The sequence below is a fragment of the Phyllostomus discolor genome, chromosome 5 (assembly GCF_004126475.2).
Source record: "Phyllostomus discolor isolate MPI-MPIP mPhyDis1 chromosome 5, mPhyDis1.pri.v3, whole genome shotgun sequence".
NCBI lineage: Eukaryota > Metazoa > Chordata > Mammalia > Chiroptera > Phyllostomidae > Phyllostomus > Phyllostomus discolor.
This window is the reverse complement of record NC_040907.2, coordinates 61,675,307-61,685,316: the sequence shown is the minus strand read 5'-3', so window position 1 is coordinate 61,685,316 and position 10,010 is coordinate 61,675,307. Positions and strand designations below refer to the sequence as shown.

The following is a 10,010-nucleotide window of genomic DNA, read 5'->3' as shown; positions in this document are numbered from 1 at the left end:
ATGGCCTTGTCCATATCTACCTATACTTCATGTCCACCCTCACTGCCACAAACATTTCATTTATTGTGTTATAAAATATCAGTATGCAAAAGGATAATACCACAATTCAATCATCAAGCTTTGTAATTCATCTGTGTCTTTGCTTTGATTGCTCTCTCTTCTTCATACTTTCTTCCTACTTTGCAACTTCAATTCATTCTTTAATACTAGCAAAGAAAAATTTTCAATAAATTTCTAATTCAGTTGAAAAGAATGTTTTTCCCTATATCATTCTTATAACTGACCACAATAAAGTGAAATTATAATTTTGCATTGATTTCCCAATTGGGTAAAGCCCACTGAAAAACAGGACCTGTATCTTAATCAATACAGCAATGCCAGTATTTAGCATAATACCATCCACATAGAGATGACTGTGAAGGCACCCAATTTCTGTCTTGGGCAACTGAGTAGATGAAAATGCCATTCGAAATAAGACATGAAAGTAAGAGGGCTACATGGACCCCCAAAGAGGCAGGGGTGCTAGGCAGGCAAGGTAAGAGACCTGTGCTCAGGCAGGCTGGGGACAGCACCATGACCTTGTTTCACTTCAAGAATTGCTTCACCTTGGCCTACTCCTCCTAACTCATCACCTAAAAATTTAACAGCTTGTCTGAGTATAACACCTTCTGGAAGTGCATGAGGCCAGGGATTGCTACCTCTTTGGGCAGCTATATAATATGTCATTACTGGTCACTTTCCTTTTCACCTGGGAAAGCAGCACCTGTGACTTCATTGGGCAGTTGTGAAGTCTAGCGTGGACATGGCAGAACTAGTAGGCCTAAACCGTGGTATGTCCTAGGATGATGGCAAAGGGGAGCTCAAGATCATGGCTGCTGCCCTGGGCTGGGCCACCATGAAGCTCATTATGTCCCCTTGCATCAACCTCTGGGCTGGAACCCAGGGCATTGGGTTTGACTGGAAATACACCCAGATGTGCATTGACTCCAACATCTGTGTGGTTTATTACATTGTCACATCTGCCCAGGTGTGGATGATAACATACTACAACATGTACCATACTTTCTGGCCCATAAGTCATTTGTTATGGAGACATTTGTCCAACTTTTTCCCTGGGCAGCTGGAAGGCACTTCTGGCCCAAGCAGTAGTACCCAGACTGCTAGACTTCATACCCTGGTCTTGTGTATCACTGTTGTCAACATTCACTCCTAGTCTGGATGTTCCAGGTGTTCATATACCTGTTCCTTGTCTATAAGTGTTAGTAAAGTAAATAGTATTTGGAAAGTTAAAAAATAAATAAAATAACTAAGCAACAAGGAAATAGGCAACCTATCAGATGCAAAGTTCAGAATACTAGTAATCAGGATGTTCACAGAAATAACTGAGTACAGTCACAAAGGAAGAAATGAAGGCTATACAAAGTGAAATAAAGAAAAATATGCAGGGGACCAACAGTGAAGCAAAGGAAACTGGGATTCAAATCAACAATTTGGAACAAAAGGAGGAAATAAACATTCATCTGGAACAGAATGAAGAAACAAGAATTCAAATAAATGAGGAAAGGCTTAGGAACCTCCAGGACAACTTTAAGTGTTCCAACATCCGAATCATAGGAGTTCCAGAAGGAGAAGAAGAAAAGCAAGAAATTGAAAACTTATTTGAAAAACTAATGAAGGAGAACTCCCCAACCTGGTGAAGGAAATAAATAGACTTCCAGAAAGACCAGGAAGCTCAGAAAGTCCCAAAGAATTGAACCCAAAGAGGAACACACCACACCACATCATAATTAAATTACCCAAGACTAAAGATAAGGCGAGAATCTTAAAAGCAGCAAGAGGAAAGTAGACAGTTACCTATAAGGGACTTCCCATAAGACTATCAGCTGATTTCTCAAAAGAAACCTTAAAGGCAAGAAGAGGCTGGAAAGAAGTATTTAAGTCATAAAAGCAAGGACCTGCATCCAAGATTACTCTATCCAGCAAAGCTATCATTTAGAATGCAAGGGCAAATAAAGTGCTCCCAGATAAGGTCAAGGTAAAGGAGTTCATCATCCCCAAGCCCTTATTATAAGAAATGGTAAAGGGACTTATATAAGAAAAAGATCAAAACTATAAAGTGACAACAACTCACAACTGTCAACAACAGAACCTAAAAAACAAAAACAGACTAAGCAAAGAACTAGAACAGGAACAGAATCACAGAAATGGAGATCACATGAAAGGTTATCAGTGGAAAGGTGGAGGAAAGAATGGAGGGAAAAGGTACAGGTAATAAGATGCATAATTGGTAAGCACAAAACAGATAGGGGGAGGTTAAGAATAGTATCAGAAATAAAGAAGCCAAAGAACTTATATGTAAAACCCATGGACATGAACTAAGGGGGAGATATTGGAGTGAGGGGGTGCAGGGTGAAGGCAGATAAAAGGAAGAAAAACATGGGAAACGGTAATAGCATAATCAATAAAATATGCTTTATAAATAAATAAATAAATGGAACTACAAGCATATGGAGCTAGAATATGTGTTTGAAATGCTAAGGGACAATCAGATGGAAATATCTACTAGACAGTAGAGGAGGATATTAGTCTGAATTGGGTGTTTAGAAGCCATCTGTACTAGAGATAAGGGCTGAGAAATCAGTTATACGAATAACAGTGAAATAAAGAAATTGGTGATTTTTTTCTGTTTAACTTTTATTTAGGAAGCTAATTATTTAGAACTTCTGTTTTAAATCAGAGTTGCTACTACATAAAATTATTTTATTTAACTCAAGTACTCAAGAATCTGGATGCCTACAACATCCCTTAGACTAGATTAAGAAACAGTTTTGCTTTCAACCAGACTGTTAATATTATTATTTTGGAAATAAGTATTGCCACATGAAACTGTTAAATAATCGTGACAAAACTACAAATTGAATGGTTGAATTAAACATTACTGAATTCTAGAAGACATGACACTAAAGACTAAGTGCTGCTTTGTGATGTAAAAAGTGGAAAATATGCCTGTAATTCTAATATAATTATGACTTCCAAACCCATCTTAGTGGGCACCATAATAACAGATAAATTTATTTATATATGCAAAGGCAGTACAACATTGTCTAGCTAGGTAATGAAAAGATCAGGGGCATCAACTAGATATTCACTTCTTCTCTAGTCACTAGAACTGTGAATTGGATGCTAGGAACCTATAATGGACATAGAATTAATTTATTCTTTAATATGTATCAAATGTTTTTGAGAACCTACTATATGTCATCACTGTTCTGTGCACTAGAAACAGAGCAGTCAAGAAAATATGCAAAATTTTCTATCCTCATTGACCTGATATTTCAATGAAGAAGATAAGTAATATGGAGGATGCTAGAGGGTACTGATTCCTATGAAGTAAAATGAAACAGGAAAGGGTAATATAGCATGCCAGGAAGGGGGTAATTAATTTGAAAGAAAATGGACAGAAAGGCTACACATTTTAACAATGATCTGAAGAACATTCTAGAGTGAGCATTGTGAATATCTGAAGGAAGAAAATTCCAGGCAGAGGCAAAGACTATGAGGTGAAATATTCTGAGGGTGTTCAAAGAACAGCAAAAACACTTTGTGTGAGAGAAAGAAAGCAAGGGGAAGTAGTCAGATAGGCAGCAGTTGTCCCTATCATGTGTCTCTATGAATGTTTATGCTCAGTGGGAGCCACTGAAAGGAGGTGAGCAGAAAGTGTCATGATCTAACTTAATTTTTCACACTTCTAGAGCATCACTATGGCTTCTGTGCTCCAGCAGTAGACTGGAGAGTTGCAAGGACTGAAGCATGGAAACAAGTTAGGGGACAGTTTCAACAATCCAAGAAAAAGGCTGAAGCTAGGGTGGTATCAGAAGACATGGTAAGAAGTGGGCAGATTCAGGACATATTTTAAAGCTAAAATCATAACACTCACTCATAGCTTGAATGTAAATTATAGGAAAAAGTGAAACATTGGGAATTAGTATAATGTTTAGACACAATGAATTGAAATAATGAAGTTGCAGCATTGAAAACAGGTTTGGAGCATTTGGTAGGAGAAAACAGTTGCATTTTGAGCCTATTTGAGGTGCTTGTTAAATGTTAGAGTAGGGATGATAGATGGAATGTTAGATAAAAGAGTCTGGAGTTCAGGAACGCAGACTGAGTTGGAGATGCAAATATGAGGGTTATCAACATGTAGGTTTGGATAACAATAGAAAATATGAAATAATGTTCTAAGAGAATCAAATAGTAAATAGACTAAGAAAATTTAGTATGGCCGCCTGGCAGCAACAAAGCTTATCAACTTGATCATGAAATATTCAAGAGAATTGAGGTTGACAGTTGTGTCCAGGTGTAGGTACAAAATTAGCAGACAGATCAACTCAGCTAGGGTTATAATTTTACTAGTTGTGCCAAATGTTGAGATGGAATTGAGTGCAAAGTGTTTATTGGGGAAACATGCTTAAGATTGGAAAGAGGGATACTGTAGACTCTGGTGCAGACTGGTAAACTCCACCAGTGAAACGGGAAGCTCATTTAAAGAAGTTCTCCACTAAGTGAAAATGGCTGGAGCTTCATATTACTGTCTTGCTCAGTCATTGGCTGAAGTCACCAAACAATTACAAGGAGATCACAGCAGACACAAATGTGTTAAAATCTGGAGACCATCAGCCAACCATGCTTCTAGCCTTTGGGTAATTTCTTTCTTAGAGGAGAATCTGAGCAATACATTTCCCCATGTCTACCAGACCAACCCCATCATAAGTAAATGGAAAGTAAAAGAGATTATTTTATTAATTAAACATGAATGTAAGTTGGCTAAGAAGGAAGGTGAAAATGTGAGAGGTTTAAAGGACAGTAAAAACCACAGAGTCAACAAATGTTGATTCCAGCAGGACTTAAAGATTGTTGGGAGTCAAGGCATGAGAAGAATTGCACTGAAACTAATTGGAGGTAGTAGTTACTGTGTGGGGTACATGAACTTGGGACTATGGAAAGACTTTTGGCAATGAGAAGGTTCAGGATGTGAACCTGGGAGTGGCTGCAGTAGGTGGGAGACAAAATCATTGGAAAAAAAGGTTAAGGAACTGAGAGGCTGCCATACGGGAAGAATCAACTACGAGATTATTAAAATCACTAAAAGTTATGATGGCATGCAATTGAGAAGCAAAGAGCCACAAGAAAGTCTAGTAATGAAGGGGAATGAGCCACGCATTGGTAAGTAAATGCAACAAGAAAGGTGGTGGTAAAAAGATGACATGAGAATCAAAACTGGGATAATTTATGAAGGGAAGAGAAAGGAGCAGAAACAGTAATGCAGAATAGGGTGGACACCTATCATTCACATATAGTACAAGTGGAGTGGAAGAAAAATTAACAGTGGGTTAATTGGGTTGCAGAAGTAGCCATATCTACAGCTAGCTTTCCAGTGAGAGCAAGGAGATCAGACAATTTTTTAGAGATGGTAATAAATGCTCACAGGATTCTGTGAGTATTTAGCCATAATTTCCAGAGGGCCCTATGTCAGAATTTTCTGAACAGATCCAGGGCATTAGAGTGCAAGAGAAGAAGGTTGGCTAGATTCTGAGGCCTTTTTATGGAAGAAGAACAGAAACAATGTGCAAACATGGTTTGATCTGTGGGTCTCAGAGCAGGTAGTGGTGGAGAGGCTGGAGTGATGTATTGCTGGAGAATGGGTGGGGTTTCCTCTTAACTCCTGTCAGTAGAGATGTAAAACACAGAGAGGAGAACAGAAAGCCCACGTTATATACATAGAAATATGGTTAGATGATCTTGGTTTGACAACTATATTAAGTGCATTCGTATTGTTTTATGTAGATGCTTTTACACAGCAATCAATGCACAGAACTGATGTTGAGAAAGAATAGAACCAAAGTAATTTTTGACTATTTAGTCTATCTGAGACACTGAGCTAATTGTTTTCACATACTTTACCTCAACCAACTCTCAACAAATCTGTAAGGAGAGTGTCTACTAATTTTTTATGCATGAGAACCTTGAGATTCAAGAAGGTCAAATGACTTGTCTAAGACCATAGCTAATTCCCCAAAGAGCTAGAATTTTTCAGTTTGGTCTCTCTGACTTGAAGCCTGGATGAGATATCCATTGTGCTACATCTGAACACCCATATTACAGGACTCCTCCATACCAAGGTGGTTTTAATATTTGATTTTTTTCTGAGAAGGGTTGTTCAATTTTTGAGGTATGATATTACATACATTTCTACATATGTACACATGCATATATATTACATATGGTTATATACCATCCCTCATGATCATTTCCAATAAATTAGTTTATAATTCTCCAAAAACTTTCCAATTCCCTATGAATTTATTTTTCCAGACTGAAACCAATTTGTCAAATTCACTAGTCACCTTAAATTTACAAATGTAAGAATCAGATTAGATGGGATTAAATAGAGAAGTTTGAGGTGCAAAGCATTCACAGCTCAGATTTCCATCAAGAACTGAAAAGGAACTCCACATAATGAGAACTGCAGATCTGGAACCAATAAGCTGTGGTAAAACCAAAGGCCCAGTTACCATACAAGTTATGGATTTTTCACCCATATTAAACTAAGTCATTAAAAATATATGTACTTCCACACATTTATGAGATTGGCTAAGAGATATCAGCTGTATAAATTAACTGTGTATTTCATTAAAATTGTAATAACATATTTAATAGTAACATAACACTACAAATAATTATGCCAACAGCTCATTTTAATCATAAAGATTTTTACACATAAACAATGTGTCTATTTTTATCAAGTATATTTTATTAAATGTATTGTTGATTATTAGAAGCATATTTTATCCTTTAACTAAATGACTGTACTCAGATATATTTAATAGAAGAAATTATTATACTATCCTTTTTTAAAAAATAAAATTATCTTAATGTATTATTAAATAGTTGCCTTAGAAATTATGTGAATTTTTGAGCTCTGCCAACAAAGGTGTCCAAAATATTTGTCAAAACTTGTTTCCTAGGCTCTCCCACCCGTGTAAATGTCAAGCAGCTCATTAGTCTGGTGATGATGAGGAAAGGAGGAACTTGAGTCACAAAATATATTCAGATCTCAAAGAGAATAAATACCTGAAGATTAATATTTACCATATTTCATGAAGTCTACAATGCATATTTTCTGAAACCTGGGTGTCTTTCTATAATCAAAGGCATCACAGATTTGATAAAATTTTAAAATTACATTAAATGTTTTTTAATCTAACCAGCATGGCAAAACAATTCAGACTAGGTAAAATTTATTCTCCACACCTTCCAGGTTCTGCAGGTCCTGACAATGGTAGAGTGAGCAGCAGAGACTCATAACACAAGAATTTTCTGAGCAGCTACCTACGTATGAATATCCTTTATCCAAAACAAGTCCATGCCCACGGAAATGACACGAGTCAAGTCTGAGTACCAAAAAGATGAGTTGCAAAGAAGTTGCACACAACTAAGTACCACAAGGTTCACTTAACCACTGGGAAAATCTCATATAAGACAATTCACCAAAGACCAAGTAGTATGGACTTTTTTTTTAGATTTAACTGATATCAAGGCCTTATTGATGCTAAATATTGTTCTGACCAACCTAATGGATAGTACCTCATTTACCTATAGTACCTCATTTACTTCTAAAAACACCACCATGAGGTATCATTACCTTATACAGATATTGAAGTTGAAACTCCTGAGATATTAAATAACTTGTCCAAAATTCCCCATATATAGAGTAAGAGACCTATTAGGATGGGAATCTAAGCTCAGCACACCTTCCAATGCCCCAGAACTCTATCCTATTGCCTCCTGATGGCTTATTGGAAACTCAGGAGCAAAGACAGTCTCAAAAGTCCCTGATCACCTCATTCAAGGCATAAAAAGCTAACTGTGGAATTGGAATTTAGAATCTACAAATTTAAAAAAGCACATCCATCTTCCCTCAGAGACTTCTCATGTGCTTTTCAATTCAATTACCTTTGTGTACATGTTGTGATAAATTATCATTTCCACATTATAATTGGAAACACCAATGCCAGAAATAAGGATTAACTGTGAAATAATTTAGAATGGTAGTTATAAAATAATAAATTATACCAGGAAAGTAAGATAATGTGTCCAACAAAAAATTTTTATAGTTTTAAAAAAAATTCCTAGCTTCCTTTTAGTGATTAACCAAAATCTTATTATCTTGCATTTACTGGGTGCTAATTACATGTAATACATTTACTTATATCTCACTTAATCCTTATGGCAATGAGATTGATACTATCATTATCTTCATTTTTACAGATGACAAAATGAAGAAAGAGCAACATTAAATAATTTGCCTAAGATGAACTGGCCAGCATGTCTAAATTGGTCTTTCAAACCTCAAAATCCATTTTATTAACTATTACACTATACTCTCTCTTGGACCTCCTGAATTGCCATAATGTAATATGAAGATGAAAAGGCAGTGACATTGTGAAGCCATGAGTAGAGGATGAAGGATGTAGGAATCCCTACAATCAGCTAGCTATTTCTGATTGCTTGAAATTTTTCAAATGGCATGTGACATACACTAAAAGCAAATCATATGTTGGCAGAAGTTAGTCCATAAAAAGCAAGAGTAGTAAAGAGTATTACACAAAAGAAGAGGTATTCATGTAGGGAAATGAGTTTGTAAAAAAATAACTTAGACAACTTCATTTTCCAATCTCAAGAGTTTTACAGTGAATATTTAAAAGAGTTATAGCATTCAATATTCTGAGGTTTTGAAGAATAGAATTAATTTTTTACATTTCTTTGGAAGACATTAAAGACTGCATTGGATTAATATTTTTAATGATACTGAACAGATCTCACTAGCAAATTTAAAAATCCCACAAAAGGAAGTTCTCAATATCAAATTCTTAGGAAACTCTCCTTTCTTTCATGTGAATAATGAACTGTGACATCAAAACATTTTGCAGCCAGGTGATCAAGGTAGAAAACATTTTTTAATCTATACACCAAAAACAAGGGATCAGTTGTACATAATATGTTTCTATATGTGGAGGTGGATGAAAAGGTAAATGTGGACAGAAGAAAAGAACGGCATCTCTGCACAAAGATGAGTTGAGGGACACATAATGATCACTGAGATATCTGTGAATCTCTAACATCTACACATAAACTTCAATATAAAAATAACACCTTCAAAATTAATGACTCTGTAATTTTTAAAATATGGTTTGGTAGATAATTTTAAATAACCTGAAATGTTAAAGATCAAATTTTGGTGATATAATTATTTTGTAATTAGATTAACAATCTAAGCTAGTAATTTTGGCAACCAAAAAATTATATGTATACCATAGTGGGAAATCAGATAATATGTAACCAAGGTCAAGTCATTTTTAGAACTAGTCATGAGCTAGCTCACTTTTTTTCCCTCTAGTCTTTTTTCATACAATAAAAGTAAACACTTATCTCCAAATCTATTTATATGATTTTTTCATTAATTGAAAATTTTCATGTGGTAATGATGTAAATGTGACTCCAGAAAAATCCACAACCACCTAAACAGAAAGGACCTGCTAAAGAAGTCACTTTTCCCATCACTCTGCCCTCTCTCCTAGCTTCAGAAATTACTCCTAATAACTTTCACTCTTTTTTATTCTACCCTCCTGGAGTCATTTCAAATACTTCAAAAATATGTGTATAGTAGCACTTAGGTCACACTGCAACTGCATGTGTTAAACAGCTATTTTAACTCCCACTTTTGCCAGATGGACTCTAACTTATATATGGGATACAAGAGAGTTTATTGTGATTCCAGATACTGGCTCAAATTATTGAAAAAATTGACATTGAAAATGATCAGCTTTTATTATGAACATATTACCTCAATTTTAATTAAAAAGAACAACTGAATATAAAAAAAGTATTTTCCAACTTGTGGGGAATATATTACTATCTTGTAACAACCTGCTACCTGCTTCTACAAAATT

At 35.5% G+C, this 10,010-nt stretch overlaps 1 pseudogene; it reads left to right on the top strand.

Annotated features, from left to right (window-relative positions):
- The first annotated feature begins 573 nt into the window (after positions 1-573).
- Positions 574-1,213, top strand: LOC114495966 (annotated as a pseudogene).
- The last annotated feature ends 8,797 nt before the right edge of the window (positions 1,214-10,010 follow it).